At 42.0% G+C, this 27,903-nt stretch overlaps 1 protein-coding gene and 1 pseudogene across 1 annotated transcript in view; one reads left to right on the top strand and one right to left on the bottom strand.

Moving 5' to 3' along the window:
• ADIPOR2 (adiponectin receptor 2) overlaps nucleotides 1-16,476 on the bottom strand; it is a 53,096-nt gene extending 36,620 nt beyond the window's left edge. Inside the window, exon 1 of the mRNA XM_057556735.1 lies at nucleotides 16,232-16,476. The gene's annotated coding sequence lies outside the window, so the exon portion shown is untranslated. The remainder of the gene's footprint in view (nucleotides 1-16,231) is intronic.
• Nucleotides 11,076-15,758, top strand: LOC103019944 (protein SDA1 homolog; annotated as a pseudogene).
• Nucleotides 16,477-27,903: the final 11,427 nt, after the last annotated feature.

The raw sequence follows: 27,903 nt of genomic DNA, 5'->3' as shown, positions 1-27,903 counted from the left end.
CCGCGGAGCGACTGAGCCCGTGAGCCACAATTACTGAGCCTGCGCGTCTGGAGCCTGTGCTCCGCAACAAGAGAGGCCGCGAAAGTGAGAGGCCCGCGCACCGCGATGAAGAGTGGTCTCCACTTGCCGCAACTGGAGAAAGCCCTCGCACAGAAACGAAGGCCCAACACAGCCATAAATAAATAAATAAATAAAATATTTAAAAAAAAAAAAAAAAAAATAAGTACTAGATGTGTTACCCTGACTGGTTTATAAATCTTTAGAGAACCTTGCTGGCAGATTTCTATCACATTAACTGGCAAGGAAAGGGGCTGGACCTCTTAAACTTAACACTTCAAAAAGCCTTACCTTCTGTTCTGGGTGGGAGGTTGGAATAAAAGTCACCACCTAACTCTTCCAAAAAAAAAGCTTTACCATGGGAATTCCCTGGCGGTCCAGTGGTTAGAACTCGGTCTCGGTGTTTTCACTGCCAGGACCCTGGTTCAAGCCCTGGTCAGGGAACTAAGATCCCACGAGCCGCTCGGCGCAGCCAAAAACAAGAAAGAACATAAAAAGCTTTACAGTGATGGGGGGAGAGGGGTCACACAGCCCAAATCTACCTGTTTCCCTCCACTCTTACTTTCTGGTTCAAGCCACCCGCATCTCTCACCTGTCCTAATACAACAGCCAGTAAAGTCTCCTGGGTTCCACTTCTGTTACCCACCCACCCACCCCACCCCTTATCCTCCGAATCCAGTCCTCACACAGCGGTCACAGCAGATCTTTCTCAAAACACACTCCCTTACTTTTTGAGCCCTCTAATGGCTTTCCTTTACACCTAAGGGACCTCTTACCCTGGCTTACAAAACCTTAAATGACTTAGCCCCTAACTCTGGCCTCATTCTGTACCACTCTCCCCCTTGCCTACTACATTCCAGCCACAGTGACTTCCCATCTACTCCCCAAACACTCCAAAGGCTCAAACGGCTCTATGTCACCTGGTTCCCAAGGCCTGGAATGCTCATTGCCCAGATCTTCCCATGGCTGGGCTCCTTCTTCACATGCGGGTCTCAACTTAAGGGTCACTTACTCAAAGAATCCTTCTCTGACCACATAATCTCAGTCACTCCTTATCACATCACCTTTTAATCTCTTCCACAGCACTTGTCTCTGGTATTTTTATTTCTTTGTTTACTTACTACTGGTCTATTCTCACTAGACTGAAAACTCCTGAAAGAAGAGACACTATATTGGGTTGGCCAAAAAGTGCCTTTGGTTTTTAAGTAAAAATAAAAAACACATTTTTCATTTTCACCAAGCACTTTATTGAACAACATATTCACCCTTTTGTTCCACTACCTTCTGCCATTTTTCAGGCAACTTCATAATTCCATCTTCCCAAAACTTTTTATCTTTTTGAGCAAGGAACTGGTCCAGGTGCCTTTTACAGTCTTCCAGGGAATTGAATTTTTTTCCTTTAAGAGAATTTTGTTAAAGACCGAAATAAATGGAAATCTGAAGGTGCAAAGTCTGGTAAATACGGCGGATGAATCAGAACTTCCCAGCCAAGCTGTAACAGTTTTTGTCTGGTCACCAAAGAAACAGGCGGTCTTGCGTTATCCTGATGGAAGATTACACGTTTTCTGTTGACTAATTCCAGATGCTTTTCATCAAGTGCTGCTTTCAGTTGGTCTAACTGGGAGCAGTACTTGTTGGAATTAATCGTTTGGTTTTCCGGAAGGAGCTCATGGTAGAGGACTCCTTTCCAATCCCACCATATACAAAACATCACCTTCTCTGGATGAAGACCAGCCTTTGGTGTGGTTGGTGGTGGTTCATTTCGCTTGCCCCACGATCTCTTCTGTTCCACATTATTGGACAGTATCCACTTTGCATCTCTCATCACAATTTGTTTTAAAAATGGAACATTTTCATTACGTTTTAGTAGAGAATCGCATGTGGAAATATGGTCAAGAAGGCTTTTTGCATTTAACTTATGTGGAAACCAAACATCAAAGCGATCAACATAACCAGGCTGGTGCAAATGATTTTCAGCACTTGATTTGGATATTTTGAGTATGTCGGCTATCTCCCGCGTGACATAATGTTGATTGTTCTCAATTAAGGTCTCGATTTGATCACTTTTAACTTCAACTGGTCTACCCAACAGTGGAGCATCGTCCAGTGAGAAATCTCCAGCACAAAACTTCGCAGACCACTTTGGACACATTCAATCAGTCAGAGCACCTTCTCCATACACTGCACAAATCTTTTTTTGCATTTCAGTTGTGTTTTTACCTTTCTTGAAATAATAAAGCATAATATGCCAAAAATGTTGCTTTTTTCTTCCATCTTCAATATTAAAATGGCTACACAAAAATTCACCAATTTGGGTAAGTTTTTTTTTTTTTAATGCACACTGATATGTCAGCTGTCACAATACAATCTAACAAAATTGTTTCGAATGAAGTTGAAGACAACTAAGTGCTATTAGAGCCACCTTATGGAAAAAAACGAATGAACCTTTTGGCCAACCCAATATATCTTCTTTACACCTATATCCCCAGTACCTAAAATAGCTTCTGGCACACAGTAGGTGTATTCACTAAATATCTGGTGAATAAATAAGTGGGGAATGACTAGCCACACTTCAAGAGTAAGTTCATAGGCAGAAACTAATTTCCCTGACTTCCCCAGGCACCTGACACTAACTCCTTTATTCTTCTCATTTACTAATGTTTCTATTATAGTACTTGTCAGAATTTATTGCATTTCTTTGTTTACGTGCCTGTCTTCCCCTCCTGCAATGCAAAACTTCTCAAGGTCAGGGAGCCTTTTTTGGAACCCATTTTTGTATCCACAACACCAAGCTTGGTCTGGGATGCAAAGGAGCTTAAAAATCTTTGCTGTATGATGAGGAGGAGGAGGGAGAATGACAGGAACAGCTAACATGCAATGAGTGCTAACTACATGCAACGAACATTTCCCATGGATTATCTCTTTAAATCCTTGCAACAATCCTGGAGGATAGGTACAATTATTTCCTCCATTTTGGAAATGACAAAACACCCAGAGAGGTTATAAATAACATGCCTGAGATAACTACAGTAATAAGTGGCAATCTAATCTATCTAATCAATCTAACACCCAAGTTAATGCTCTTATCCCCAACCTTCGATGTTAGCATGAACCATAAGCTGTTCTCAAATAAATGCATGATAGCACTTAAGTGACAAAACCAGGAGTTAACACTGACAGTACACTGTACTTTACAGCGATGTTGAAAATATTAAGAAACAATCAAGAAATAGGGAGGAGGGCTTCCCTGGTGGCACAGTGGTTGAGACTCTGCCTGCCAATGCAGGGGACACGGGTTCGAGCCCTGGTCCGGGAAGATCCCACATGCTGCGGAGCAACTAGGCCCGTGAGCCACAACTGAGCCTGCGCTCTAGAGCCCACAAGCCACAACTACTGAGCCCGCGTGCCACAACTACTGAAGCCCGCGTGCCTAGAGCCCGTGCTCTGCAACAACAGAAGCCACCACAATTAGAAGCCTGCGCAACTCAACAAAGAGTAGCCCCCACTCGCCGCAGCTAGAGAAAGCCCGTGCGCAGCAACGAAGACCCAATGCAGCCAAAAATAAATTAATTAAATAAATAAATTTATTTAAAAAAAAAAAAAAGAAATGGGGAGGATCATGGAGCCTTGCCACATACCAGAAGCAATAAAATGATTGGTTAAAATTGGAATCCTTCCCAAACACTCAAAACATTTCTGAGTAGAAAAATGTCAATAAAAAAACCTGATAACTGGGAAAAGAATAACTGATAAAATGGGAAAAGTTCCCAACATATGTTACTAACTGATACAGCTCTTCCAAAAACGATACACTTGATAACTGAGAAGGAGCAACACCTACATTTCTAAGACAGGCACTACCACGCGTTCATGTTCATAAAGTCTTAACTGATGTAAGTGCAGAGAAACATTTCAAATCAAATGCAGTTTATTTTTTAAAGATTATTTTGAAGCTATAAAGACAGGCAACACTCTGTATCATTTACACTACTTTCTTTCCTAGCATGAAGTAGGGCAACTTTTAAGTACAATCACAAGGAACCTCTTCTAACTTACTGCCCAACCCCACTGACCAACTTTCCTGAGAAGCAATCAGGCAAATCTTACGCTGTGAAGTAGAGTTGGGGGAAAAGCCAGTGAAAGCCTACCTCTCTCAGTCTTGAGACCTGCTTCAGAAGCACAGTATTACTGCCTATCACTCTAAAAGTTTAGAGGCTAATTTAGAGGTTACCAAGCGCCAGATAAAGTGAGCTTTTATACATACTCACCAAGTGCCAGATAAAGTGAGCTTTTATACATATTCTCATTTAACTTTAAAACCCTGCCTGTTACAGATAGTATGATCTCTGTTTACAAACGAGAGGACTCAGGGTAAGACTATTCAAGGTTATACAAGTTACAAAATAGAGAAGCAAGAAGTACCCAGATTAGGCCCTCTCCATTATACAACACTGCCTCCCACAAAGGTAAGTGCTTCCATTTTTCCTGGTCATGGTCATGATGTTATCTCTTTGAAGGGCGGTGAATTGCTGCTTAACACTTACCGGAGCCAACTTTGAACCAGGCTAAGTAGCTGGACTTTCACCCATCATCTCATTTAATCCTCCAGCTATCCTTATGAAACGGGGTCCCATTTTACAGATGAAGAAACTGACACTAAAGGAGATCAAATAAGTCATCAATGACACAAACTTAGTGGAGACTATGAATTCAAATCTGTATCTAACTCCAAAGACCATACCTTACCACCATGTTACAGGGCTTCATTAAAGGCACAAACAGTCCATTAAAGCCACTGGTCATGGTCATGGATAAAAAACACCTTTATAAAAAGGATTTGAGGACCTGGTGGCACAGTGGTTAAGAATCCACCTGCCAATACAGGGGACACGGGTTCAAGCCTTGGTCCGGGAAGATCCCACATGCCGTGGAGCAACTAAGCCTGTGTGCCACAACTACTGAGCCTGTGCTCTATAGAGCCCGCGAGCCACAACTACTGAGCCCTCGCGCCACAACTACTGAAGCCCGTGTGCCTAGAGCCCGTGCTCCACAACAACAGAAGCCACCTCAATGAGAAGCCCGCGCACCGCAACGAAGAGTAGCCCCCGCTCGCCACAACTAGAGAAAGCCTGCGCGCAACGAAGACCCAATGTAGCCAAAAATAAATTAATTAATTAAAGAAAAAAAGGATTTGATACAACCCTTGTAGCCATGTTACAATGGTCGTTTCCATTTCCCAAGATCTATAAGTAACCCTGAGTTTCTAAAACAAAGAACAGTACACAAAAATGCAAACGTACATGATAGGAACAGTCCTGAATGTTATAGTCAGAGAAATCCTGACAAGCCCATGATATATAAATTGTCATATCTACACTAAACCAAAATATGTAAATTAGGCAAAGACTTCCTTTCATAAATCATCTGCACTATAATACCATACAACCACACTCTTGCTCCAACTATTTCAGAAATAAAATCTGTCCAGGTAAAATATCTGATCTGTACAGTCAATGTTTCAGGCAAAATCAAAAACCTTACTTTGGCAAAGACCTGTCTCCATAAGTAAATAACAGTCATTCAGGGCCCTATCTCATCCTGCATAATACCCTCCACAACATAAGTTTCTTTTTTGTTTTTAGTTTCTACAATGCTGCAGATGGAGAAACCAAGAAGTGATTAGTTATCTTTCTCAATATCACAATCAGAAATCTACAAATAAAACTTGTGTCTACAACCTTTCCCAATATCACTAAATTCCACTAAACCACAAGGTCTTCTTTCAACCACAAGTGTAAAAGAAAAGGAATGGGGAAAAAAAACAAACAAACCTAGAATATATAACTATCTGAGGACCTCACAGCAACTCTTCTCAGACTAAAAACCCTTTTTAAGTGGAAACAAAAATAGTTTTCATTCTTAAATTAAGAGATTTGTAGCGATTTCTATCAGACATTTCAGAAAGATCCAAATTTACATGTATAATTCTAAAATCAAAACTGAAAGTCTCGGACTTCCCTGGTGGCGCAGTGGTTAAGAATCTGCCTGCCGATGCAGGGGACACGAGTTCGAGCCCTGCTCCGGGAAGACCCCACATGCCACAGAGCAACTGAGCCTGTGCCCCGCAACAAGAGAAGCCACTGCAATCAGAAGCCCACGCGCAGCAACAAAGACCCAATGCAGCCAAAAATAAATAGATAAATAAAATTTAAAAAAAAATTTTTTTAAAAAGACCCAACGCAGCCAAATAAACAAATTTATTTTTAAAAAAAGTTTATCCTCAAACTGTCTGAAACCTAGCTTCTATTTAAAAAGTGGTTGAGAGCTTCCCTGGTGGCGCAGCGGTTAAGAATCCACCTGCCAAAGCAGGGGACACGGGTTCGAGCCCTGGTCCGGGAAGATCCCACATGCCACAGAGCAACTAAGCACGTGTGTCACAACTACTGAGCCTGCACTCTAGAGCCTGCGAGCCACAACTACTGAAGGCCGTGCACCTAGAGCCCGTGCTCTGCTATAAGAGAAGCCACCGCAATGAGAAGCCTGCACACTGCAAGGAAGAACAGCCCCCGCTCTCTGCAACTAGAGAAAGCCATGCACAGCAACAGAGAATCAAAGCAGCCAAAAGTAAATAAATAGAATAAATATATTTTATAAATTCATTAATTAATTAAAAAGTGGTTGAGAGAAATGACATTTGGATGAGATCTACAAAATGTGCTATATTTATCTACTCCTCTAGGTTGTTTCTGGATCAAGTAATCCACCAATCAATTACTCTGGCCCAGAAGTCACAAACTTGAACATTTGAAGCAACCTGATGAATGACAAAAAGGCTGTTATTGTGTTGAACCAGAAACTGCTCAAAAGATTTACAATTCAAATTTAAAAACACAGTGTTAAACAGTGTTGTGGTAACTGGCTATGCATATAAAAAAATTAGATCCCTGACTCACATCATATACAAAAAAAATTTTTTCAGGCAAGATCAAGATCTAAATATAAAATACCAAATTTCTAAAACGTTTAGAAAGAAATGCAGAGACCTAAATGACCTTGGAGTATGGAATAGATTTCTTAAATAAGGCACCAAGGACACAAACCAATAGGAAAAATGATGATAGATTTGACAATCCTTTCTATTCAACAAACCATATAAAAAGTTAACAGATAAGCCACACAGACTAGAAAATATCTACAATTCATTTCACAGACATAACCAGGATATGCAATAAACTCCTAAAAGCAATTTTAAAAGGACAATCCAATTGGGGGGGGGGGGGGGAGAGACAGAGAGGGACAGACAGCTAAGAAACAGAAATCTGAATAGTCACTCAACATTTCAACATGCTCAATCTCATAATTAATCAAGAAAAATTTTAAGATAATATCATTTCACACTCATCTGACTTGTAAACATGTAATAAATCTGACAATGTCATGGATCTATAAGGATTTAGATATAGCAATTCTCATATTCTCATGCTAAAAAAACACAAAGTGACTCAATTCTGAAAAGCAATTTGGCAATATCTGATAGAACTTTAAATTCCCATAACCTCAAACCCAGTAATTCCACTTCTGGGTAATTTACACCAGAGAATTCATTTCAAACTTAGTAACCACACACACACACACAAATTTCACAAAACATTTAATCCTTACTGCAAAACAACCTGATATTTCTCTAAATTATTTTAATTCCTAAAGTGGTTTCATAACCGATTAATGGTTCCCAACATGCAGTTTGAAAAACTTGCCAAAGATCTTAAATATGTGCACAAGGATTTCTAACCAGGAATGTTCAATGTAGCATTGTTTTTAAAACAGGAAAAATGGAAACAACCTAAATACCTATCAACACGAAAATAAATTTAAACTGGCTGTATTCGCATAAATACAACTACACAGCAGATAAAAGTGATGACTATAGGATGAACCATATGAAACTACCATTTTTGTAGGTCAAAAATGGTAAAAATATCAGCAATTTCATGAGTCTAAAAAAACTTGTTTCATGAAAAACAAGTTACAGAGTAGGTAGAATATTGCTTATATAAAGTTTGAAAATACCCAAAACATAATACTGATCTGTTTCTGAATATACTCCTATGTAGTAATTATATAAAAACAGGTATTAGAAACACCAAATTCAAGATATCATTACTTCTGGGAAGAAAGTGAAACGTAACCCAAGAAGGTGCTTCAACTGTATGTGAAAGGTTTTTCTTTAAAAAAAAAAAAAAAAAAAAAAAGGAAGTGTGGGAAAACGTTGAGATCTGATATAACTGTATGGTGGATGTGTGAAGATTAATTATATTGGTCTCTGTATTCTCCCATATGTTTGAAATACGTTAAGAAAAAAAAAAAATCTGTATTAGCCAACTAAAACACACATCTGCAGCCTAAATTCAAACCAACTGCTCCATATAAAATTTCTTTCATTGGCTTGAAACGTTAATGCATCATCCTCACATTTTTTTAACAAGGGCCTCTAGCCAAAAAAATAATAAATAAATAAAATAAAGCTTTATGTAACACTCAATTTAAATAGTTCCTTAAAATCCATCAAGGGAAGATTTATCCCTGGAAAATTGGTCTTGTTCCTCCTTCCAGTTCAGTGCTATATATTTTACCATATTTCCATTTTTATCTCGGCTGCCAAGAAAATTCAAATCCAAATTTTATTCTTAGTCATTGAATTATGCTGCCACTTGGGAAAAGAATATATGCCTTCTCCTTTTCCTCATTTTTCTTTAATATATATATATAATTATTATATTTCTGGCTCTTTTAAGTTACAGAAATTCTGCAATGAAATAAAATGTAAATAAATTCCAAGAAAATAAAAATAAACTTTCTGTTCCACCATGCTAAGGAGTTTTCACCACCATTGCTTCTTCCTGGACCAAAGGAATGGGTATGCAAACACAACTATGCATACATGTTCATGACACTAAAATTTCAGGACATACAGGATTAAAGTCAATATGCTACCAGTGAAAAATAATTAGCTAATATACTAACAAAAAAATGTATACAAAAGAAAACGTGAAGTTGGTCAAAATTTAATAAGCTAATTATTTCTTTCTCTTCAAGACCATTTTGCTTTGTATGCTTTGTTTTCCTGTGCATGGATATTGTGGAAAATTCATAAATCCAATAAGAATATGTAACATTACAAGTCATATATAAAGAAAGTTCTGTGTTTTTTGTGTGTGTATGTGGTCTTCTATTTAAATACTTGAAGTGTCCTTTCCGACAGGTATTCTCCCCATGCCTGAAGATATTCTGGCAGTTTCCTGAATTTGGCTTCCCTTCTCCTTCTGTCTGGAGCCTCACAATGTCTACTGAAGCCAAGCATACCACTTAGGCAGCACACATCCTCTCTAACACATGGTATACCCCAATACAGCAAATTCAAAACCATGGGTTACATGAAACAAATCCCCTAATTAATCCATTCCTTAACTTCCAAAACTGAATACCAAATGTTCTTATTAAATAGGTTTGGTTAATTATTTCCTTACAAACAGGGACTAGGATGTCAATCGCTCTTATTTATCTCATTTTAGAAATAAAGGATAATACAGAGGGACTTCTCTGGCAGTCCAGTGATTAACACTTTGCCTTCCAATGCAGGGGATGCGGGTTCGATCCCTGGTCAGCAAGCTAAGATTCCCACATGCCTCGCAGCCAAAAAAACCAAAACATAAAACAGAAGCAATATTGTAACAAATTCAATAAGGACTTTAAAAATGGTCCACATCAAAAAAATCTTTTAAAAAAAAAGGGATAACATAGAGAATATACACCAAGATGACAATTCTGTGCTGCAATTTTTCAAGTTTACATTTCACAAAGACTTTGAAAAGGTTATTTTTAACAAAGTTAAAGCACTTCACTCAGCAGTAAGCCCAAAACAACATAATCCAATTTAGGTTTTGAAAAGAATATAACATTTACTCACCACCAGGATTACAACAGATATGAATAAAGTTACATGCTCCTCATCTTCAAGAAATATATGGTCTACTGGGCAGTCGCCCAGATTCTTTTAACAGGGATGGCAAAATCACGCTGCTTTCCAGGACTAGATAGGGAATCCAAACAGGTGAGCAGCTCTGTCTAAGGGGTAAGTACTAGAAAGAACAACTACAGAATGCAGATTTTGCCTAAAGTAATTCTAAATCAACTTCAAAAGAATGCTATCAGAACAAAACACATCTCCCAGTGAGACAGAACACATCATTGCAAGATATGTTTAACTGGGGCTTCCCTGGTGGCACAGTGGTTAAGAATCCACCTGCCAATGCAGGGGACACGCGTTCGAGCCCTGGTCCGGGAAGATTCCATATGCCGCGGAGCAACTAAGCCCGTGCACCACAACTACTAAGCCTGCGCTCTAGAGCCCGGGCTCCGCAACAAGAGGAGCCACTGCAGTGAGAAGCCCGTGCACCGCAAAGAAGAGTAGTCCCTGCTCGCTGCAACTAGAGAAAGCCCGTGTGCAGCAACGAAGACCCAACACAGCTAAACATAAATAAATAAATAAATTTATTTTAAAAAAATAAAATAAAATACAGACTGTTAAAAAAAAAAAAAGATATGTTTAACTGCCAATCAGATACAGACTGAAAAAAAAGTTGGAAATGGCAATGGAGAAGCTAGACCTCGGCCACATTTCTGGTTAAGAGTTTACATTGCTGTGGCTTTTCTGGACGGCAGTCTGGCAATATACATCAAAAAGAAAAACATGCATTTCCTTCAACCCAGTAACTAGACTCTTAGAGAGCTACTCTAAAGAGCCATCAGCCTGCAACAATTGTACACACAATGCATATGCATAATATACAATAAATTTAAACAATCTAAACACCCAGCAATAGGAACACTATTAAGTTATGGTGCACACATTCAATAAAATACTAAGGAACGATTTAAAGAACAGAGCAGACACAAATGTGTCGGCCTGGAAAGCCATCACGAGTGTTGGTTTTTAAAGCACACTACTATGAGCCGAGATGACGCCACGGGCCAAGCTCCCCGGTGCTCCTTGCGGTCACACCTGGAAGCAGGATTCCAAGCCACAGCCTGAGAAGGGCTGGCTGGTGTCAGTGGTGTAGCTCTTCTGAGAACTGCTCAAGGAGAGCCAGTCTGCAGCCAACTTGTCCAGCAGAAATAAACACTAGCTGCCCAGCAACCTGCAAGCAGCTACAGAAATAATAAAGTAGACCCTCTGGCCTACACTGAGGAGTTTCCACAGCAGAATATTCACTACAAACCCAACGTGGGAGATTTTCAAGTGGCAACCAAATAAACCCAGCAAAGAACTGGCAAAGCTGGTGATGTTTATGGCACAGATTGGTCACTGCCACCCAGAACATCTAGATAACCTTCCTCAAGAACGGAAAGATCTGCCCTCCTACAGCTACACCGTCTTCAATGTAGGTCTTCCAATAACATTTTGCAATACTCTGATCTTGCTGAGAACCTCATCTATCCATCAAGGTTGCCAGAGATCTTCTTTGAACCTCGACGCTGCCATGTAAGTTGCTACGACTCTGTACACTCATTTTGTGACCGATGAGAATAAAAGTGCAAAAACAAGAATAAGGTGATATTTATGGCACAGATTGGTCACTGCCACCCAGAACATCTAGATAACCTTCCTCAAGAACGGAAAGATCTGCCCTCCTACAGCTACACCGTCTTCAATGTAGGTCTTCCAATAACATTTTGCAATACTCTGATCTTGCTGAGAACCTCATCTATCCATCAAGGTTGCCAGAGATCTTCTTTGAACCTCGACGCTGCCATGTAAGTTGCTACGACTCTGTACACTCATTTTGTGACCGATGAGAATAAAAGTGCAAAAACAAGAATAAGGTGAATATAGTATTGCAGAATTACACATGCACATGTTAAGGGACAGCAACGCAACTGCACCCAAGATTATCTTTGGAAGTGATGACTAAACTACAGAAGAAGCATCTGAAATGACGCCAAGACCGTCAATGTTATCACAACCGTATACTTCTGTCTCTTTTTTTTTTTGTAATCTTTTGGCTGTGCCGTGCAGCACGTGGGATCTTATTCCCCAACCAGGGATCAAACCCTCTCACTCTGCATTGGAACCTCGAAGTCTTAACCACTGGGCCGCCAGGGAAGTCCCACAACTGTGTGGTTCTCTAAGGTCACCAAGGTATTAGTCGCTGCCTTGACCTTCTTACAAGGGCAAGATGAACAAGAGGAAGAGGACAACGACTCAGAATGCTAATGCAGCGTGCCTTGGGGGAGAGGCTCTAAACACAAGAAAAGATGCTTACCAAAGTACTTCAGAAACAAAAGAAGAAAAAAGTTACAAGTGTTTAACTTTTCAGCTATCCATTTGATTCATGAGCCCCAAGAATTTGCACAAAAACTACTAAAGCAGCTGTAGAGTTATAAGGAGACATCTGAAGTGAAGTTAGTGCTCCTGAACCTTATCTCCAGATCGGCAGGAATTCACATGCTTTTTCTATCCCCTTGTGCAAAGGTTTCTGCAGCAGCACCAAAGAGAAGTAACAAGATTCTTCGGTCTGCTGTATACACTTCTCAGCACCTGGGAGTCCCAGAGCGCATTCCGGTGTTGCTCATGACCATGCCACCCATTTTGTTATGACAAGAACTCTGGGGAAGTCATGACAGTAGGAAACAAGGCTCTGAAAGAGATAACAGCTCAACGACTAAAAAACTTCCTCAAAACCTGGCCCAGTATAAAACACAAAGAAAGAATGTGATGATGTCTCCTAGGACTCTGATTCAGTTCTTCCAAAAACTGAATCCTCAGATACTGCAGAAGGAATTCCAGGGTAAGACTACAGAGGCCTCAATAAAATCAAGGGTACAAGAATATGGAGAATTAGATGCTAACGATTACATTCCGGGAACAGACGTTCTGGAAGTTGAGGAAGAGAATGCTGAGAACGAGCACGATGGGTGGGGAAATACCAGTCTCAGTGAGGAGGAAGCTGATGCTAAGTGGGGTGATGGGCACCACTCTTCCGATGAAAAGCAGCAAGAAACCTCCGAGAAGCTGAACAGCTTCACAGAGGAGCCAGAATGTCCCATCAAAAAATAAGATTTTCTGCAGAGAAAAGCAGCTGGTGCTACAAAATAAACTTTTGAAAAAGAGAAAACGAAGTAACTTCCAGGCAAGTTTTCCACTCCAAGGAAAAGGCTAAATTTGTGTCATTAATCTGAATGTTAGTGAATAAAGACTTCATTTGCATTAAAAAGTCCAGAAGCACTATATTTTGAAAATTACCCCAAAAAAAGCACACTGCTGAACAATGGTTGGTTTGATCCCATTTTAAAAACTGCAACAGGAAAAATGAGCCCTAATATGTAGATTTTAATGAACAATGTAGCAATATTGGTTTATCAACTGTAACAAATACAGCATGTTAATGCAAGGTGTTATCAACAAGGGAAAATGGAGGGTGGGTAATATGAGAACTTTCTTTACTATCCACACAGACTTCTGTAAATCTAAAACTGCTCTAATAAAGTCTATTAATTTTTTAAAAGCCTACACGTGTAGACAGATTTGCAAATAAACATTGGCATATGCAGACAAAGAGAGCCAGAAAGCTCTGTATCAAACTTATTAACAGTGGTTTTCTACAGAGAGTGAAAAGCTCAAGGAAGACTTTTCACATTATATATCTCTGGACTGTCTAAAAACTTGCTACACTGAGCAATACTCTAAGAGGCTCTGCAGGACATGGAGCGCCTGGGTCCTGCAACCAGACTGCATGGATTCAAATCCCAGCTCCACCATTAACTAGCTGACAAACTCGGGCAGTTAATCTCTCTGTGCCTCAGTTTCCTCATCTGGAACTAGGGATAATAGTTTGTGTACCCACACAAAGTTGCTGCAGGTATTAAGCTACTTACTACATGGTAAGTATTGGAAAACTACCTAGTCCATAGTAAGTGCTCAATAAATAGTGTCCTCCACCGCCACCAAGCATCCACTGTGCCTCAATTTTTTTTTAAATCTTGACTGGTAGGACAAATCAGGAAAACTTGGCTCATCAAGCCCTTTCTAGTGAGATCTACAATCCAGAGAATACAATGTATTCAACAGCCAAATAAAAATAATCTGAGTTTTTAACAGATTACAAATCAACACTTAGCAATATAAGCCCACTTATATGAAAACAATCACTAATAGATTCTATAAGGATAATCACAAAAACAAACCCCTCTAAGTGCTGTGATTCTGGATAATATTTACTTTCTCCTTTATACTTTACTGAGTCATTTTAATTTTCCACATTGAATATGCATCATTTTTAATGAAATAAAGTAGGAGTCGGCAAACTTTTTCTATTGAAGCCCACAGAGTAAATATTTTACCCTTTACAGGCCATAAGGGTCTCTGTCCCAACTATTCAACTCTACCGTTGCACCACAAAAGCAACCAGACAATACCTAAATGAACGCATACGGCTATGTCCCATTGAAAATTTAATTTACAAAAACAGGAAGCTGGCAGGACACTGCCCACAAGCTGTCAAGTTTGCCGACCCTGAAATAAAGAAGGAAACAAAATTGTTTTCATTTTGGAAAACAAAATATAATTTACAACAAAGAAAGTGCATGAGCTAAATTGACACTACTGATGGGGAAAAAAAACCTATTCACTTATTAATATATGGGAATGTACGGACAGAAAAACACAAACTCTTTCATTTAGGCTCTGGAAATCCTCCTCTCATCCTTAGTGCCCCAGTAAGAGAAAACTTGCTAAGGAGCCTAAAGTCTAGATAGGAACATACACTAGTGGGTAGGCAATCACAAACAGAAACTAAAAGAAGTATGTCTTTCATATTTAAATCAACTTGAAATTTCTTCTAATTTCATAATAATTCACCAAGTAGCAGCCACCACAGGCGTGGAAGTCCCAACTACTGATGAAAGGATTTTAGTCTTGGATAATCACAATCAACACCGACAAATTTGTGAAAGGAGATGAAAACATCTATGGACATCTAATAGCATTAGAAGTGAAATTTCTATGAAATAAACATTAGAAATGAAAAAGTCAGGAATGAAAAATCTATGAAATTCTAACGGAATTAGAGTCAGAGGGTGGTTAAGATAAAACATGCAAGTGGCCTTTGATAGGACACTTCAAACTTCAAAACTGACAAAGTTTCTGATCTCTGCCCCAAAAATAAAGCTTTGGGTTGAAGGAAACTATTCTTAACATTTCACTTGGAACATGGTTTGAAATATTATGACAGATTTCTTGGAGTTTTCAATGGTTTCTTTGGAGGAAGGAAGAAGGACTGTTTTGGGAAGAGCTATGAAGGCTGCGAAGTCCAGAGTCTAAACCTAAAGACGTTAGACGACCACTCTGCTAAAAAGACGCCAACACCCTGCAACGCAGCCAGCGTGCCCGGTACAACCGCAGCGGGACCTCTCAAGCTTTCTGCTGGGCGACCTCGCCAAGTTGTCAAACCCCAGAGAAGACGGTAAACAAGACCCAGAGCCAGCGGTGCCCAATGCGAGCTCTCGCACAGACGCCCAGACCCACCGAAGCCGGTGAGCAGCAGCCTCAAGGGGCGACACCGACGCCCGGCAGCCCGACGCCCGGGACACCAGGCCCAGAACGCGGTCCAGCCGGCCGCCTGCGCGAGGGCAAGCACCGGTGAGGGGTCTCCCCGCCGCTGGGGCCGGACGGGGGCCCAAGCGGAGCCCACCCAGGAGTGCGGCCAGCAGAGACGCGGAGGGGCGCTAGGGCCTGGGGGACTCGGGGCGGGGGGGGGGGGGGGCCGGGGCCGAAGAAAGCCGGGGCCGAGGGACCCGGGGCTGGGTGGACCGGTACCAAAGGGAGCTGGGGCCGAAAGGAGCCGGGGCTGAGAGGACCCGGGATGGAAGGAAGCCGGAGACCCGGAGCTGAAGGGACTCGGGACTGAGGGGACCCAGGGCTGGGGGGGCCGAAAGGGAGCCGGGGCTGAGAGACCCGGGGCGGAGGAAACCCGGCCCTGAGGGGCGCCGGCCCGGGGGTCGGGCGGACCGAGCAGGGGATGGAGGAGCGCGCTCCCTGCCCGCCGCGCTGCCGGGACACCCGCCCTCAGTCCTCGCCCCCGCCGGCCTGGCCCGTGCTCCCACTCGAGAAACTCACCAGAGCTCGCCGCCGCCTCGCCACGCGTCTCGGACTCCTCGGAACCGCGGCCGCCGGGAGCCCAAACCAGCGGAGGGGCCGCCCGCAGCCGCCGCCGCGACCCAGCGTCCGGGAGGGTCCTCACACCGCCGCCGCCGTGACGCGAATCGCAAGAGGCGGCTCTGGCCAATGAGAGCGCTCCTCGTGCGCAGCCGCAGTGGCCCAAGCCGGAAGCGCCCCGCCAGGCCGCTCCCAGGCCTGGAGCGGCTTGGTAGCCGCCGGGGGTCCGCAACACGATCCGGCGGCGCCGAGCGCCCCGGGACACGGAAGTCCTTTCGCTTCCCTGCCGCCGGAGGCGGGAGCGTGTGCAGCGGAAGAGGCGGGGCCGCCCGGCTTGGGAAGCTTCCCGGTCACTATGGATACAGTTCACACGCCTTGGGCGGAACCGAAACTGGGGGATTGCTAGGCGTAGTCTGTGGAGGCTTCGGACCTAAATCCAAAACATCTTGCCCAAAACAACAGCGTTTGCCTTTTATTACCTCCCGAAGACGCTACCATTTGTGCCCCACGACTTCCAGAAAACGAATGTGAGCCCGCTCCTCTTAAATGTAATTCAGAGCGATTTTTAAAATGTTTTAGCGTAATAGCAGGTCAGAAACTAATGCAGCAATAAATACCGTGTCGTTTTCTACTTGTGAGTTTCAATTGAGCTCTAACTTCTTAGACCCCAAGATCGGGTTTCGCTACATATTCTACAAGAAAAGGAAGTGTAGGAGTTGGCCGGTGTAGAAAATGTTTTCTTCACATTCAGTTCTAAGAGGGATTTATCACGCTCCAAAGAGATTATATTGCCTTAACTGTCAAAAATCTTGTTATACTGATTAAAGGAAACCCATAAGCTTTCAAGGACATCCACGCCCCAGGCCTGTCCCTCCCTGGAACCACACCAACCGAAAACGAAGGAGGCTGGAAAAAGCGTCACAGATCTATCAAAAGACCGAAGATCCGATACACAATATACGGAAAAATGTTTAAAATAGAGAACTCTCCAGTCTGGAAATGTAAAATCTAAGAAGTGATTTAAGTTACTAAAATCAGAAAGAGCATGAATAAGATGGTCTTAATACTAGTATTTTAGAACTAAGTCCACCCAGTTAAGCTTGAAAGATAAATCAAAGCAGACAAACTTACACTTCCACAGCACCTCAGAAACAACACCAGTGTATTTGCAGAGCGAATCTGACCCGTGTACCGACTCACACAGGGCACAGATGAGAACAAGGGCCTCAGGCTTAATAAGAGGTCTACTAAAGAGGACAGAGCTACATAGAAGACCATTAAATAAGAGAGTGTTCAAAGACATCAAACCTTTTCTGCAACCTCCTCTCAATGATTTTGCTTTGACAAAACAAAGTGCTTTCCTCTGGAACAGTCCTTCGTGGGCTGAAACATGTGAGAAAGATCCTTATGATTTTCCCACCAAGATTCTTCCTCTCATTCTCTGTCATCTTGTTCCCAGTCCCAGATCACTACTGCCAATTCCTGAGGCTCCCAGTGATGAAACAAACCCCATCATTTCCTCAGAATGCTCACACCTTCTCAGCCAGTGAAGACACTGACACCATCCCTGACCTGAAGGGCCATCCCCCGAGTCCCACATCCACAGGTGGCTTCATCCATATCTCTTACCTAAAGGTCACCATTAAATGTCCCAAAGCAGATATTTCAGGTCTCTCTCCCCAACTGTGCTTCAGTTCATAATCTTTATATACAGTCTTCTAACTAGCAGCCCAAAAACCAAGGGGAATTCAGTAAAATTCTGTATCCTCCAGCACCTCAGAAACAACTGTGTCAGCTGTGGATTTTTAGAATGTCTGTTCCCTCCATCCTAAATGTGTCACACTTCTCCACAGGAGGGTGGAGTACTTCCTCTTCTGCAGCACCCAGGAAAGAGTCCCTTCCACTCCTACTCCCCATCCTAGTCACGAATGACCCAACAGTGCCCTGAGGCACAGCTAGTCTGATGTGGTCATCTCTACAATGATCAGATGTTGTTGACAGAGAAGCGCATCACTGGGTAAGTGACATTCATAATCCGGTTTCAGAAACCCCAGAATGAGGCGTCAGTGGCTCTACAGTATGCTGCAGAAATGGTGATGATGGCCTTGCTCTGAGGACAGACTCAGCCTGCATTGTGATCTGCAGGTCAACAGCCAATGAGAACTGAAGAGGTAACCAGAGCGACCAGCAAATGAAGGTGCAACTTTCAAATGCTAAAGGACAAAGAAAATGCTCCAGACCCCATTGTGAATTTAAGCTTGGAGTTCCAACTGGTTTGTCTTGTTTTCCTTCTCCAATAAAGGAAAGAGAAATTATATTATTTTTCTAATCAGAACAATTGCTATTTTTAAGGAGAAAAAAGAGAGAAATTATTCTACTAGTGACAATCAAAGTTAGCAGTCTTCTTTGAAAGAACTGTCTACCGCTTTTCAAAGAAAAACAAAATTACAAAAAGAGATTAACATCTTCATCATTACGAAATACCTAAAACCAACCTAAACTCTTCTCTTCTCCCGCAGTATCTATAAGCTTCTGAAATATAAACATTAGAATTGAGGGGAAAAAATCTGGACAAAGTGAAAGATGGACCATAAAAAAAGAGAAACCAAGAAAAAAGAGCAAGAAATGTCAAACCAGTCGTTGTGTTTGTCTCATACATATGTTGTAGGAGAGGAAAAATTTCTTTCTACCCTCTTAGGTTCTGCAGCTGGCCTAAGAAGTAAACTGAGATAAAACATTACTAACAAGAGAAAAGCTTATAAATTGAATGTTTTTACATGCACACAGGAGTCTTCAGAAGGAAAATGAAGACCTGAGGAGGACATTAGAGCCAAAAGCTTACATACCTTTTTACATAAAGAACAAAAAATTGTGGGCATGTGGTGAGACAAAGTGACTTGGACTAGGGACAGTAAATTGGGGGACAATGCCTAGGAAATATACGGGGAGGGGGGAACTCATGGAATATCAGGCTACTTTAGTAGGGTTCTTAGCACAGGTCCATTTTGGTTTAGGTCAACTCCCAGTCTAAGAATGTTCTACAGAATCATCATGTTGCACACCTGAAACTTATACAATGTTAAATGTCAATTATATCTCAATAAAACTGGTAGAAAAAAAATAAAGAATGCTCTCTTCCTGGTACAGGGAGGTACCTTTTTCATGGGAAATGTTATGACCTGGTTTTAGGTAGAAAGGGGGAGGTAGGACAGAGAACCCTTCCCGTATCTGCTATTTCCCAAGTGCCCTCAGCTGAAAATAATCAGTATGCCAAAGTGGCGTATTTTGGGGTTGTGTGTTCTGTACCCCTTCAATGTAAAACAAACTGTGAAATACAGCCAGCTAATTGGATTTTTTCTTTAACACAAGCTTTTTATTATTTATTTTATTTTTATTTTTGGCTGTGTTGGGTCTTTGTTGCTGCGCGCAGGCTTTCTCTAGTTGCTGCGAGTGGGGCTACTCCTCGTTGCAGTGCATGGGTGACTCATTGCGGTGGCTTCTCTTGTTGCGGAGCACGGGCTCTAGGCGCACAGGCTTCCATAGTTGTGGCGCACAGGCTCAGTAGTTGTGGCACACGGGCTTAGTTGCTCCGCGGCACGTGGGATCTTCCCAGACCAGGGCTCGAACCCGTGCCCTCTGCATTGGCAGGCAGATTCTTAACCACTGCGCCACCAGGGAAGTCCAAACTAATTGGATTTTGAAGCATTGGGATTCCATGGTGTTAGCTGCTTTGAAACTAATCTAGTAATGTCTATGGCAAATTCAGAGGGAAATACATAAATATCTGTATTCTGGCTTGTCATTAAACTGATATCAAATAGCTATAGTGATAAAAATCGCATTCATCTTGGATTTGAAAGTTTCCAAGCAGTCCAGTTTAAACCCTTGGAGAAACGTCACAACACACTAAATTCCCATTCGTGCCACATAGTACTCACGTTTCAAACCGAGGATAAAGAGCGGTGTAAACATTCTCGTGGTTATGTAAATTACATGAGCAGCTCCTGAAACACAAGTTAGGTAGCATAGCTCTGGGGAAAGAGCATCATTACCAGCTGTGCTACTGACTCACTGTTTAACTATGGCCTGTGCATTAGTTCTCGCTAAGCTTCAGTATCTTCAACAATGAAATGAAGGCGTTTGTTAATACATTTTTTTTTTGAATGGACAGAAAGGAAACACACAACGTTATGAATGTGCTTGACAGTGGGGAGAGGTAAGAAATAGGTCTGGGAACTAAGAAAACTTCACCTTTATCAGTAATATTTCATTTCTTCTATGTGAGAAAAGCTAAAGCAAAAGACACAAATGTTTAACATTTATTAATCCTGGGTGATGTGTATGTGGGTGTGGATTAGCGTCTTTTCGGAACATCTTTTGTAGTTTATAAAAATAGGCTTTATTGAAGTATACTTTACATACAATAAGATGCACGAATTTTTTGTGTACAAAAGGATTCCCCCCATCAAGTTAATTAACATATCAATACCTCATATATTTACTTTTTTTTTCTTTTTTTTGGTGAGAACATTTATCTTCTACCCTCTTAGAATATTTCAATTATTCAATCCGCTGTTACCAACTATAGTCACCATGTTTTACATAAGATCCTCAAACTGATTCATCTTATACCTGAAAGTTTGTACCTTTTTACCAATCTCTCCCTACCCCCTACCCCCAGCCCCTGGCAACCACTTTTCTATGGCCTGTATTATGTTGAAGTACATTCCCCCATACCAAGTTTTTTGAAAGTTTTTATCATAAAAGGATCTGAATTTTGCCAGTTGCTTCTTCTGCACCCATTGAGATGATCAGATGATTTTTATCCTTCATTGTGTTAATGTGGTCTATCACATTGGTTAAATTTGTGAATGCTGAACCATCCTTGCATTCTTGGAATAAATCCCACTTGATCATGGAATATGATCCTTTTAAATGTACCTCTGAATTTGATAGTATTTTGTTGAGGGTTTTTTGCAGCTATGTTCATCAGGGATATTGGCCTATAATTTTCTTTTCTTGGAGTGTCCTTGTCTTATTTGGTATCAGGTGATGCTGGCTTCTTGAAATGAGTTTGGAAGTGTTCCCGCTTCTATTTTTTGGTAGAGTTTAAGCATTGGTATTAATTCTTCTTTAAATGTTTGGTGGAATTAACCAGTGAAACCATCTGGTTTGTTGGGAGGTTTTTGATTACTGATTCAATCTCCTTACTAAAAATTGATCTGTTCAGATTTTTCTATTTCTTCATGATTCATTCTTGGTAGATTGTTATGTTTCTAGGAGTATATCCATTTCTTCTAGGTTGTCCAATAGATTGGTGTATAATTGTTCATAGCAGTTTCATGATCCTCTTTTATTTATAATTTAATTTGAGTCCACTCTCTTTTTTCTCTTGGAAAGTCTAGCTAAAAGTTTGTCTATTTTGTTTATCTTTTCAAAAAAATAGCTCTTAGTTTCTTTGACCTTTTCTATTGTCTTTTAATCTCTATTTCATTGATTTTTTTCACTCTGACCTTTGTGATTTTCTTCCTTCAACTAACTTTGGGCTTAGTTTGTTCTTCTTTTTCTAGTTCCTTTACATATAAAGTTAGGTGATTCATATGAATTCTTTCTTTTTTCTTAATGTAGGTGTTTATTGCTATAAACTTCCCTCTTAGAACTGCTTTTGCTGCATTGCATAAGTTTTGGTATGTTTTGTTTCCATTTTCATTTGTCTCCAGGTATTTTTAAACTTCTCTTTTGATTTCTTCTTTGACCCATTGGTTGCTCATTAACATGTTGTTTACTATCCACTGAAAGCTTTGGACTAACTATTGCCATTTTGTTAATTGTTTTCTGGCTCTTTTGTAATTCCTTTGTTCCTCTCTTGTCTCCTCCTTTGTGATTTGATGATTTTCTATGGTGGTGTGCTTTGATTTGTTTCTCTTTATCTTTTTTGTTTTGTGGTTACCATGTGACTTACATAAAACTTTTATAAAAATAGTCTGTTTTCAGGACTTCCCTGGTGGCGCACTGGTTAAGAATCTGCTTGCCAATGCAGGGGACACGGGTTCAATCCCTGCTCTGGGAAGATCCCACATGCTGAGGAGCAACAAAGCCTGTGGGCCACAACTACTGAAGCCACGTGCCTAGAGCCTGTGCTCTGCAACAAGGGAAGCCACCACAATGAGAAGCCCACACACCGCAACGAAGAGTAGCCCCCGCTAGCCGCAACTAGAGAAAGCCCACGCACAGCAACAAAGACCCAACGCAGCCAAAAATAAAAATATAATAAAATAAAAAAAATAATCTTGTGCTCAGCCTGAAGTTACCATCCTCCACTTCCATCCTCTTAGTTCCTACAGAAAGACTCAAAGGTATTGTTAAGTATATTCCTTGAGTGGGTGATGGTAGAGGAACCAGGACCTGCTCCCCCACCCCCCCCACCCCCCCACCCCGGCCTGGCTGCACTATTGTTTCTTGACTGCTCCTCATTTGTTTCCGCATTCCTTCCCTTCCCTGATTAGCTACTGTCAATTCTGCCCTTTGGAACTCAGGGAAGGTCAAGGAGGCTGAATGAAGCCTATTTCCTATGAACAAGAAACGGGTCACAGAAAGGATTTGTACCCGAGAGGTCCCCATAGGGTCCTGCTCCATTTCAGTTTAATTAATACAGGCATGCCTTTAGAGTCATCGACATTAAGTACATTATTTTTATTGTAGGTTTACTAGGAATCAAACTACATCTTATTATTCCTGTTACAAAGTTTGTCAACAAGAAAAATAACTTGGTATGATGACACTTTTAGATAAATAAAATAGAACTAAATGAGATAAGAGCTTTTAGATAAACTCTTTAGGAATAATTACGTTTGGGAATGTCTATCTAAAATAGTCTCTTCAGGGACTTCCCTGGTGGCGCAGTGGTTGGGAGTCTGCCTGCCAATGCAGGGGACACGGGTTCGAGCCCTGGTCCGGGAAGATCCCACATGCTGCGGAGCAACTAAGCCCGTGCACCACAACTACTGAGCCTGCGCTCTAGAGCCCATGAGCCACAACTACTGAGCCTGCGTGCCACAACTACTGAGCCCACATGCCTAGAACCCATGCTCCACAGCAAGAGAAGCCACTGCAATGAGAAGCCAACACACTGTAATGAAGAGTAGCCCCCGCTCGCCGCAACTAGAGAAAGCCTGTGTGCAGCAACCCAATGCAGCCAAAAATAAATAAAATAAATAAATTTAAAAAAAAAAAAGAGAAATGGGGGACACAAGCCCCACAAGGTCCTTCTCGGTTTCAAGGGTAATTTGATAAGAATTCTCTCACCAACATATGGGAATGAACCCAGAGCCCTGGGGCTTGCAATTCGGTAAAGTGACAATTTGCAGAAATAAGTTCCAAGAACTGACATTTACTTATAAACACTGGGGAAAAAAAAAGGATATCGATTCCCAAACACTGTCCCCAGAGATTCCGATTCATTAACCCTGTTAGGCCTCAGAAATCAGATTTTGTTTGTTTGTTAGTTTGTTTCTTTAAATTTATTTATTTATTTTTGGCTGCGTTGGGTCTTCGTTGCTGCACATGGACTTTCTCTGGTTGTGGCGAGCAGGGGCTACTCTTCGTAGTGGTGCGTGGGCTTCTCATTGCGGTGGCTTCTCTTGTTGCAGAGCACGGGCTGTAGGCGTGCGGGCTTCAGTTGTTGTGGCACGCGGGCTCAGTAGTTGTGGCTCGCAGGCTCTAGAGTGCAGGCTCAGTTGTGGCACGTGGGCTCAGTAGTTGTGGCTTGCGGGCTCAGTAGTTGTGGCTCGCGGGCTCTAGAGCGCAGGCTCAGTAGTTGTGGCTCACAAGCTTAGTTGCTCCGTGGCATGTGGGATCTTCCTGGACCAGGGTTTGAACCCATGTCCCCTGCATTGGCAGGCAGATTCCCAACCACTGTGCCACCAAGGAAGTCCAAGATTTAAAAAAAAAATTTTTTTTTTGGCCTCACCGCATGGCATGCGGGATCTTAATTCCCTGACCAGGGATCGATCCTGGGTCCCCTACAGTGGGAGTGTGGAGCCTTAACCACTTGACTGCTGGGGAAGTCCCAGAAATCAGTTTTTTACCAGTTGCATTCTAGCGACTCTGATACCATGGGCTCCATGCAGGCTCAGCTTCCTGGCCGTCCCTCCTGCACACTGGCACAGAGCCCTGTACTCAAAAGGACACACACGTGGTTTAGTGTTCTCTTGTCCCTGTCCTGAAATTCTGAACAAGAGACCCTGGGCTTCCATTTGATGCTGGGTCTTGCAAATTACATAGCTGGTGCTTTCTGTCCCCATGGACCACATTTTGAAAAACGCAGCAATGGGGGTTAGATCTTAGCCTTCAATCTTCCACTCCTGAATATATTCAGGCATTTATCTATAGATCTATCGGACTTTAGGTGTGATGGACAGCCGGCAACCGAATAAAATCACTTTGCACAATTTCTACTTGACACTCTAGGATCAGGGATTCCCCGAGTGTTTGTTTCCAAAGGGAGAGCTCAGGGAGAGATGCAGCCATTGCTAGAGGGGTTGTGGCCGGGATTGGGGATTACTTGTGCAAGGAAGGGATAAAGAAAAAAGGTAGAGACCTCAAAAATAATACCTGGGGAAAATATCGCTCTCAGGCATTTGGGGGAAGGTCAATTCGGCCCAACAAAGGTAAATAGATAACCCTGAAATTCAACTCTCCTTTTTTGTTTTTTGGCCGCCCCACACAGCATGCGAGATCTTAGTTCCCCGACCAGGGATCGAACCCGTGCCCCCTGCAGTGGAAGTGCAGAGTCTTAGCTGCTGGACCACCAGGGAAGTCCCTGAAATTCAACTCTCTAAAGAAAACTTTGGTCACTGAAAGCTGGACAAAGTTAAAGACCTTTGGAACAAATTCTAATCTAATCTAATTCGAGGAACCCGTTTAGCAGTTGACGTCAGCGGCTGGAGGTGTGGGCTTAAAGAAAATGTTAGATTGTCACAGTATTTTGTGGGAGGACCGGAAGAGAGGAGCTTTAGGACAGCTAATCAAAAGTTCACGCTTCCCCATCCAACCTTTATCACTGGTGGAGCGTCAGCAATGCTCATTCCACGGGGTGAGAAACCAGAACCGTGGCAATGAGTCAGTTCCATCCCAGACTGAAACATAGAATCAGTATACATTTTAGTTAAGTCTAAAAACCAAATTGCTTTTTCCACTTTAATTGCTGTTATAATTGAACATACTTATCTCCACAGTCAAGTCAGATTGCCCAGGCTTAAGAGTCTGGCTGGCCGTCAAGGGAGAAGCTGTGTTAGCTTTATCCGGAAGAGTCAGCTGGTTATTCAGCATTTCTTGCGGCTGTTCCTTCTCATTCAACTCAAGTGGCTTCAGGAAGGTATCAGTCATCATGATTTTTACCATCATTATCATCAGTGACACGTCTATGTAATAATTATAGTAACAATAGCTAATATATATATAGAATATTTACCATGTGCTGAGCATTTTCTGAGTTATGTATATACTCATGTAATCCTCAGCACAACCTCATGACATAGTACTATTGCTATCTCCATTTTACAGATGAAGAAATTGAGGTGCAGAGAGTTTCGGTGACTTGTTTAAGGTCACACGGCTATTAAATAGCAGAGCCAGGATTCAGACGCAGGGGCTATGACTATATTACCCAAGCACTTAACCAGCAGACTATGTAGCAAAGGGCGCTATGCAGGGAGCTTAATGAAGCAAGGAAAACAGAGTCGCTCTTAACATTTTTGGCGTTATAGACTCCTTTGAGAATCTATAACCCGCAGAAAACTAAATATATACACACATATTTACAACTTGCCAGAGGACTGTCCCTGCTCCTCCAAGACCTCACATTGAACTTTATGACTCAATCCCAGGTTAAGAAAGCCTGCTCCAGGCACTAGTTGCTTAAAAGTGTAAAATGGTTACCACTACCAAAAGACAAAAGGATTGTTTAAAAGCTAATGGCTCTGTGAAGGGTAGTCTCAGAGCAATAGTCAAACTGTAAGCCTTACACTCGCACCACATCACCAAGTCCAAGAAGTGGCTAATTTTTTTTTTTTTAATATTTGCCATTTAAGTTTTTTTTTGGCTGTGTTGGGTCTCTGTTGCTGCATGTGGGCTTTCTCTAGCTGTGGCGAGCGGGGGCTACTCTTCATTGCAGTGTGCGGGCTTCTTATTGCAGTGGCTTCTCTTATTGCGGAGCACGGGCTCTAGGCACATGGGCTTCAGTAGTTGTGGCACGTGGGCTCAGTAGTTGCGGCTCGAGGGCTCTAGAGCGCAGGCTCAGTAGTTGTGGCACATGGGCTTAGTTGCTCCTCGGCATGTGGGATCTTCCCGAACCAGGGATCGAACCTGTGTCCCCTGCATTGGCAGGCGGATTCTTAACCACTGCACCACCAGGGAAGTCCTAGAACTGGCTAATTTTAAATAACAAACTTTAAAGCTTTTCATCAACTGCCAAAGTATTTCAAGATGGAAGAGCAAATCACTGTAATTTTCAGCATAGAACACGGTTCTTGGCCTGCGCTGTAGTCCTTAGTAAATGTGGATAGGGAGAAGGAAAGCAGACAAAGAAGACACAGCGATCTTGATACTTGTTAATGGTGAATGCAATGTGATCTAAAAAATATCATTCAACTTCTCTTATTTTTTTTCTTTTTCTTTTCCTTCATTCCACTTCTTTTTAATGGCATTCACTCGTTCGTTCACTTATTGAACTAGATTTGTTGAGTATTTCCTATGGAACAACAATGTTAGGGCATCAAGTGTGTGAATTTAAAAGTTACTGTGGGGAATTCCCTGGCGGTCCAGTGGTTAGGACTCGGTGCTCTCACTGCCGAGGGCCTGGGTTTGATACCTGGTCGAGGAACTAAGATCCCACAGTCCACCTGGCACAGCCAAAAAAATTAAAATAAAATAAAATAAAATAAAAAGTTACTGTGGAACAAACACACCAAAAACGTGAAATAGGAGGAATGCCAGTTGTCGTGTAATAAACAAAACCAGCTAATAGAGAAGCACATAAGGGAGTATAAGGAGGTTAAAGCAAAATCTATAAGGATGTTGCAGGTTTGGTGAGGAAAAGGCAGGTAGTATTTGCCTTACTTCCCTGATGACTCCTCCTCCCCACGCCCACATCATGGTCACTCATTCTCAGATCAAGTTATTCGAGTTCTTTTCCAACAAACTTCTTATCTTCCTAGTCCTGCTGTTTTTCAGTTCACTCTTCAATTAAATAAGCAATGTGGCATGTCTAACTGGCTGGTGTTCCTTTAAATTTAGCCAATTAAGGAAAAAGCTATAATCCAATCCACAACAATTCGGGAAAGGGAAACTCACACACAGGACATGGACGAAAATAACCTGAGAACACGCCAGGGTAATGTTGAAAGCAAGTGCAAACCCAGCTGGGTTACCACCGTGCCAACTGGATATATGACCCAGGAGGGACCAGTGATTAAATTGGCCCTCTAGAAAATCTGGAGATGGAAAGTCCAGAGCAATGATTTTAGAAGATCTTGCTAACAACAGAAGCAGACAACAGGAAATCCCCCTAGATCTGTGCTGATGCTAAAGACAGCTGTTTGTACTCTGTAGAGCTTTGGCTCTCTCTGCTATAC

This window comes from Balaenoptera acutorostrata, chromosome 11 (genome assembly GCF_949987535.1).
Source record: "Balaenoptera acutorostrata chromosome 11, mBalAcu1.1, whole genome shotgun sequence".
NCBI classification, from domain to species: Eukaryota; Metazoa; Chordata; class Mammalia; order Artiodactyla; family Balaenopteridae; genus Balaenoptera; species Balaenoptera acutorostrata.
This window is presented reverse-complemented; position numbering and strand designations above follow the sequence as displayed.